We start from the raw sequence: 8,385 nt of genomic DNA, 5'->3' as shown, positions 1-8,385 counted from the left end.
GAGGCCATTCCCATGGCGCTGTAGAGGGGGTGCCCCAGCATGGCTCACAGTGTGTACACTGAGGAGGCCGTTCCCATGGACACTGCAGAGGGGGTGCCCCAGCATGGCTCACAGTGTGTACACTGAGGAGGTCATGCCCATGGGCGCTGCAGAGAGGGTGCCCCAGCATGGCCTAGCACTCAGGTTAGTCAGACATTGGTAGCCTGTGAGCAGCATTGGAGGGAAGGAAAACTCCAGGCCCCTTTGTGTGTGGTCTGAGGTATCCCCCCATGGTTTTCCCATCGTGCTGAGAAGGCACAGGTACTTAGAATACATGCGACTCCAGCTGTACAGCTGTCTCGTGGGGGTTAGTACAGCCTGCCAATATTTTCATTCATATCACCCCCGCCAGCCCTCTCCCACGTGAGGCTGGAATTCCCAGGATTCTTCATCGAAATACTTTCCCAGACTCCCCTTCCAACGGCTGCTTTTATCTTGACAGCAGTTGGCAGTCGTCTCTAGGGCTGGACAGCATCAGCCCTAACACGCACCGCGGTCACTGCGGTCAGAGAGTGCCCTCAGCACGGACAGGGTGGCGGGGAAGGGGAAGAGAGCCAGCGGACCACCCACCACCGCAGCAAGCCCGCTGCCTCCTCCACCAAGGAGACCTTTGCATGCCAGCTGCTCCCCTGACTTCCATTTGTGACAATTCAGAAGGCACACAAGCAGTCTGATCGGCCCCAAACCTTTCTAATAACATCTTCCCAGAAGGGCCCAGTCAGGTACCTTGATTTCCCAATCACTTACTGATTGGTTCAAAAAAGAAAAAAGAAAGAAAGAAAAAGAAAACCTGGAAAAAGCCTGTTTTTAGTAGAATTGTTAACACCATTTGAAAAGAGAATAACAAATCCATATTGAAACAAGTTGCTTTATAACTTTGGTTTTTCACTCTCTAAGTCCTTCAGTAATCAGAAACAGGCTTCATTTTCTCTAATTGTTGTAATGTGTCAAGGAAGAAAACCAAACCGAGAGGTCAGAGCTGGGCTCAGGGTTGTGTCTGAATGAGAATTAAGAGCATGTCTCTCTTTGCCTTTGATCGCGTGTCCATCCCACCAGTGAATCACGAACAGAACCAGAGTGAGCAATGTTGGGGACCTCCAAACTATGCAACCCAGACTGCCCGACTGTACACAACCATGTGCACTGCATCACTGTTTATGGCAGAAAGGGTTTGGAAAGAACCGGAAACCTGATGCTGGGCGTTCAGTTTCTAGAGCTATTCAATGTTGTGAAATATCATTGTCATCATGAGGACCGCTACACATGTATATTTGATGAGACAGAGAGCTGTCCATAATACAATACAGAATACACAGTTAGCTGCCTCTTATAATTGTAAACAAAATGTGTAAGCGAGAGTGTGGGAGGATGTATGATAAACTCTACTAGTGGCCATTTCTGGTTACTTGAGGTACAGCTTACTCTACTGCCTCCATTACCTGGACTTCCATGTTGCTTGCTTTCAGACAGGGTCTCGTGCACCCCAGGCTGCCCCACTGTGCAGCTGAGGGTGGCCTGGACTTCTGTTCCTTCTTTCTCTTCCTCCCTAATGCTTAGGTTGTGGGCATCCACCAGCATGCTGGGCTTATGCTGTGCTGGGCATTGACCCAGGACTCTGTGTGTGATAGGGACCTCCTGGGCTAGATCTGGATCCCCCACTTCTGGTTTGGACACAGCAAAGTACACTCTTGGGTCATTTATAAGAGTTGTAAGATTATTTTCCCAGGAAGCCTATGGTCCAAGAGCAAGCACATGTCTACATCTGAGATGAGCACACTTTATAGTGTGAAAACACAGTGCAATGGCAATTCTTGGCGGTCAACTGGACGACATCTGGAACTAACTGAAACCCAAGCGGCTGTGTATGCCTGTAAGGATTTTTTTTTTTCTCAACTAATTTGAAGTGGGAAGACCTACTTGTAATCTGGATCTCTTGAGGTGGGAAGATCCACTTTTAATCTGGCCACACCTTCTTCTGGCAGCCTTATATAAAGACACGGAGGGAGAAAGGAAGCTTGTTCTCTTTGCCTGCTGGCTCTCACTCTTGCTGGCAAGTCCATTCCTTCACTGGCATTAGAGCTATTTCTTTGGGATTCTGGTGAGATATCCAGCCCTACGGACTGAACAACTACTGGATTCTTGGGTCTTCTGTAGGTAGACAGCCATTGACTAGCTGGACCACAGCTTGTAAGTCATTCTAAATAATCATACACACACACACACACACACAGATATGATCTGTTCCGTTCCTCTAGAGAACCCCGACTAATATACACAGCCTTTCCAGTTTCTCCTAGCATCATTGTTTGAAGCCAAACACGTTTCCCAGGCTGGCTGGTGTCTACCTTCAGCAAAAGCTTAGGAAACAGTTTCTCATCAACATCAAATTTGCTGTCTTGTTTATTGTGTTGGGATTGCTTCACATGGCCCTGCTCAGACATAAAGCAAAATTGTTCTACTAGACAGAATGGCAAGTCCGCTGACCCCGCCAGCTCAGCCGGCCTCCTTCCCCAGAGCCCACTGCAAGCTTTTTCCCTTGTCTGTTTGATCCTTGGAGCTGCTGAGGCATCCTCTCTGTTCCAGGCCTCTGCCTAGATCTTATCCCGCAGCCCAGAGAGAGTCTTTTATCACTTGAGCTCAGAAATCTTCAAACTCCGCTGGCGGAGACAGCATTTGTTCAAAGGAGTTCCCACTGTGAGGCAAGGGGGAGGGTGATAAACGCATGGATGGCAGGGACAGTGTGTGTCTGTCATGTTGCTTAATTACGAAGTTTCCTCTTTCACTGTGTCATGTGTCCCGGTAGGGACAATAAACTTTATAGTCCTACGGGCAGGAAGAGCATGGCAGGGGAGCCCTTGTTCTTGGGGACCAGGAGTGGCACCTTTTATTACATGTGTCTTGGCTCATGCTGATCTCATCTGGGCTTTCCTTGAGAGAATTCTGAATCTTTTGCTTTTTAATGTAGACGGTGAACCAGGGTGTTTCAGACACTAGTGTCTGGGTGCGTTCTGAATATGCTTTTAACTGCCCATCACGAACAGTTCAATCCAAATGCTGATTTCAGAGAGAGGAAAATGAATGTGAAGGAGACTTCTCCTCAGTGAGGAGACGAGAACAAAGCAGTCAGTCTCCCCATTCACGGACCATCTCCCCCACACTGGCTCTCCGAAGGACCACATCAGGACCAGATTCTCCTAGGCTTCCCTTCAAAGAGAGAGAGAGACAGCCACTGTTGCCTTGGAGACGGTGCCCAGCAGGCTGGCATCACGAGACTTTGTGGGTCCTGCTCCAGGGCTGACAGCCAATGCTGACTAATTCAGTTTGACTTGGTGATGGCTTTGTCGGGGACACAATGATGGGGGGACGAGGACAGGGGAACTTGGGCACGTGAAATAACAACAGCAACATAGCTCCCTTTAACAAAGCAAGTTATGACAAGAGAGATCACTAGCATGTTTTGACAATCACGATGGTGGATGAAATGTTGGGGACCAGAGATGCCGTGAAACAAAGCACTCACGTGCCCACGTTTGAGTTCTATTCAGAATTCTGATTCAAAAATATCTCCAAGACCTGCCACCTGGCAGCCAGCTCTGACTGTCATGCAGCAGCAGCAGCAGCAGCAGCAGCAGCGTGGGCGGCACTCTGTTCCAAACCTCTCTTCTGGTCTCTTCTAACAGGCAGAGGATGGTCAGTGTCCACCAGGACTCAAGTGCTGCATGGGAGTCTCTACCTGCCCAGGCACAGTTGCCAATGCAAAGCAGCATCCACTGAGTGTCCCTTATGGGATGCTTGGGGAAGAACTGTTTGATATTTCAATATGTTTAGATTTGGAAATATTTGCGTAACAATGAGAAGCCTGGGGGATGGGAGCAGAGACTGCTTCCATACACATCTTACAGAAGTAGAGCGGAAGGAACATCACACATTCATTTTAGCCCTATGTGTTTTTCACTGCGACCCATCACATGAGGCTGACTGTGGAGTTTCTACTTATGGGGTCACGTCAGCATTCAGAAAGTTTCGGATTTCAGAGTTTGGGCTTTCAGATTAGTAATACTCAAACCTCCACTTAATTAAAACAAATATTGCAGGGGCCAGGGAGACGGCAAGTGGCTAAAGGTGCTTGCTGACAAGCCTGACCGGCAGAATCTGTGCCCTGTGACCCACAGGGAGAGAAGTGATGCTTGCAAGTTGTCCTCTGACCTCCACACGTGCGCTGTGGTAAGCATCACCCCCCCCCCCACACACACACACAGACATACATAAAATAAATAAATGTAACAAAAAATTAACATAACATTTTTCTGCTTTTTTAAATGAATTGGAAGGGGAATTTTACAGGTCATTTTAACCCAGTTCCTCATTCCATGGTTGGAGACAGGGCTGGGAAACAGGAGGTCAAGGGTACGAATGGCACCATCTGCTACTGGCTCTGTCTGGCTGCACCTCAGAGAACCACCTTTGCCTCCGCTGTTAATGTGGAGCATAATTTAACACACGAATGCAAACATTTGCGTTTTAGCAAATGGAAACATAAAGCGCAGTTCTTTCTCGGTACCCATGGGGGTCCCTGCCACAAAACGGCGTTCTATTTTGTACATAACCGAGGCACATCTGCCCACACTTTAAATCACTTCTCAATTACTTTTGATTCCTAATACAATGTAAATGCTATGCAAATTATGTTATAAGCTATTATTTAGGAACTAACAACGAAAAGGAATCTACAGATGTTCAGCATAGATTTAACTTTTTTCAAGTATTTGTGGGAAGTGGACAGTGTGTGTGTGTGTGTGTGTGTGTGTGTGTGTGTGTGTGTGTGTGTAGGTACCTGTGGAGGTCGGAGTTCAACCTTGGGTGTTGTTCCTCGAAAGCCATCGTCCTTGTTTTTATGTTAAGACAGGGTCTTACTGGGACCCGAGGCCACCAATTAGGCTAGATTGGCAGGCACTGAGTCCTAGAGATCCCCCTGTCTCTACCTTCCCGGTGCTAGGATTATAGGCACTCAGAACCATGGCCAGCTCTTGACCTGGGTCCCAGGGATCGAACTCAGATCCTGTTGCTTACAGGGCAAGCACTTTACCAGCTGAGCTCTCTCCCCAGCACCTCCCACATTTCTGATCTGTGGTTCTCTGAACTCACGGCTATGGAAGCTGGAGAGAGAGGGGGGTCAACTCTAACTGCCTTTATCTTCTTTCATTTTGGAAAAAGGGCTCACCAAAAGTGCTTTGGATGCCTTGTTCCATTAACAGTACCGTTCCCTAGGCCTTCCAAAGAAGCTCGTGACATGGAGACAAATGGGGAGAACTCTTGAGAAGTCCTTGTGAGTCAGGCATTTTGGTGGGGTGATTAGAAACATCTCCCCCAAAGCCCGACATCTCTCAGTTGGCAATTCCAAATGGAGCCGGCAGACACAGGTATTAGGGAGAGTCAGCATTCGGGAAGGGGGTTTAGTAATGAACCTGAGTCATGGAGACATAGGAAGCGAGTGAAAGAGAAACCATAATTAACTTCCCATGTACGATCTGAGTCTCAGGGAGGCTGCTTGCAGGCACGTACGAGGAAACAGTATTAGGGATGAGCTGACAGACTGTTAATAATCTGATAGGGACTAGGGTATAAAGGGGCTGGGGTTGTCCCGGCTGTGCTATTTAACCGAGAAGCTTCTGATGCTCCAGGTTAGTTGAAAGAGACTCCACCAGCCACTCAATTTGTCCTGGCGCTAGTGAGTAGCCAGACATGGTGAATATTTAGGTGGTGAAATGCGGCCCCTTGTGGTCTGATTCAGGAAGAAAAAAATTTTTTTAAAAAAAATGTGCATATATATATATATATATATATATACAATTATATCTGCCTAAATGACACTAACCTACTGTACATGGAAGAGGTAAAGTAGATGGAAATACAAGTTCACATTGTGAATTGCAGGGAAGGCCTGGAGTCTGGGTTTCTGAAACCGCTGCCATGGAGATGTCCACTCTGAGCAGCTCCAGGACTCTGAGGGAAGTCCCTGCCACATGGGATGCCCCAGCACAGCTGCACTTGGGCCTCTTCACTCTGGGATTGCATGCCCCAGGATGGCATTCCCATTAGGTTCCTGTCCTCCCAATGAAGGCAAGGTTGTGGGGGTGTCAATTGTCAATACTGAGACCCTGGGACCACTTCATCCTGCAAACCTGAGACCCCTGCTTTGAGATCATCCTTCTCGGAGAGAAGGGCATCCTTGTGGGGTCGCAGAGGCCATCCCCTAACATGGGACGACGTTTCAGGTTGGCATGTGTCTATGTCCTGTGGGTTCTACATGAACAGAGCTATGGCTGGTTCTCCTGGCCCTGGGTGCAGTAGGACGCTCTCTGGCCTATTTACCTCCAAATTCTCTCTTGAGGTTTGCACATCTGCAAATCACTTATGATGCCTGTCTGCTGGGCTTCTCACTCACACGTGGCACACAGTGAGCACCCGCTGTGATCAGAGTCCTGTTTCAAATAGTCATACTTTTACCTCTAATTCTAAGAATTCATTGTATTTGGTTAGTAAAAAATAATTTTTAATACCAAGTATTTTTAACTTGTGTGGGAGGAGAAAGATGGAGGACACAACAGCAGAATGATCACAGGTGGGTAATTACACATGTAAATGAGCTGAGTTTGGCAATTCCCCCCCGAATTCCTATTTACCCTTAACATGTTATGCTGAATCCTACACTACCACTTCATTTGGGGGTGTTTCTTTTTATTCTTATACGTTAATCCTAAAATGTTAAGGGGAATTTAGACAACCACTTTTCTATGCTTAGCTTTTACAGATAGTGCCACTTATCCTTGTAACTGATAAACAAGTAGACAGGATAAAACTGTTCTTTTCACTTAAAAAAAAATCATTATTAATTGCCTCCATTCAGTGTTCAGGGTCCGACACTTTGGGTTCTCAGGTCACCGGTGTTGGGGACATCTTAAGTGTTGAAGGACTAGTTCCCTCAAGTCTAGAACACAGTATCACAAGGTAGTGAAGCCAGTGATTTACTGATTGGGAAATAATGACCACGGCTGAGCGATCTGCAGTTCACTAGGAGGATGTTACAGGACCTCAAAGAGGACCATCGAGAACTCCAGAGAAGCGAGTGTGAGACACAGCACGCCTATGAGCAAAAGCTCAGCCCGCCAGACACACACACACACACACACACACACACACACACACACACACACACCTCACATACACCCCCCCATACACACACACACCTCACACACATACACACACACCACACACACACACACACACACACACACCTGTAATCCCAGAGCGGAGAGGCAGAGGCGAAGGGCTTCTGGGGCTCACTGCCAGCTAGTCTTGACAAGTTATCAAACTCCAGGTTTAGAGACTCCGTCTCAAAAAATAAGGTACAGAAAGATAGAAGACACCTGACACCAACCTCCAGCCTCCACACATACATGAACACATACGTGCACAAGCACATACATACACAGAGGGAAAATGTGCCACGACAAAGACTGAGTACCCCACACGTGTGGTGAGGTGAAGTGTGAATTACTGTCCACCCACTGTTCAGCAGTGACGGCAAGTCCTTCTGCTGCCTGTTTACACACGGACACTGACCAATTTCTCACTCAGGGAGAATAAAAAGAATGTCTGTGACAGCAACTATGTAAGATTCCCGGTCATTTGTTTTCAAGTATTTTGCTTTTTCTCTGGAAGAAATGAAGAATGCGGCTATAATCCTTTGGTTGTAAGACACTTTCATTTTTCACTTAACAAATGAGATGTTAAGAATGGTCTTTTGAGTGTTGGCTTCTAAATGTTAAGTTAAACAGGATGGAGCAAGACTGAAATAGACTACAGTGCTAGGAAACCAGCTCGGAAGGAAGAGGGAAACCCTGACTGTTTTTCAGTACTTGATTTCTCTAATGGAATACCCACAACCCCTCTCTGCCCAACTTCAAGCTGCCAGTGGTTTACCCAGCAGCTCAGGTATCTCTAAACATCTCAAACGCCACCTCCTGCACACCACAGGTGCTTCCATGGTCCATCTTCTGTTCAAGGCATGTATTCAAATGTCAAGTACAACCACTGAACGGAGTTCATACATTATGTCATAGTTTGGATCTGAAATGCCGCCCCCGCAAGCCTTCCGGTCACTAGGGGCACACGCTTAGTTACACTGACTGTGACTCTAACTTTCTCAGCATGCTTCAGGAACAACTGCTCAGAAAGTGAGTGAATGAGCACTACAGGGTGCTGTGAGGAGCCTCATCTGCACCTAGAAAGGGGTCTGGGCCGAGCAGATCACAGAGTATGTAGATTTCAGGGCCCCAGAATGTT

This window comes from Peromyscus eremicus, chromosome 12 (genome assembly GCF_949786415.1).
Source record: "Peromyscus eremicus chromosome 12, PerEre_H2_v1, whole genome shotgun sequence".
Taxonomy (NCBI): Eukaryota; Metazoa; Chordata; class Mammalia; order Rodentia; family Cricetidae; genus Peromyscus; species Peromyscus eremicus.
This window is presented reverse-complemented; position numbering follows the sequence as displayed.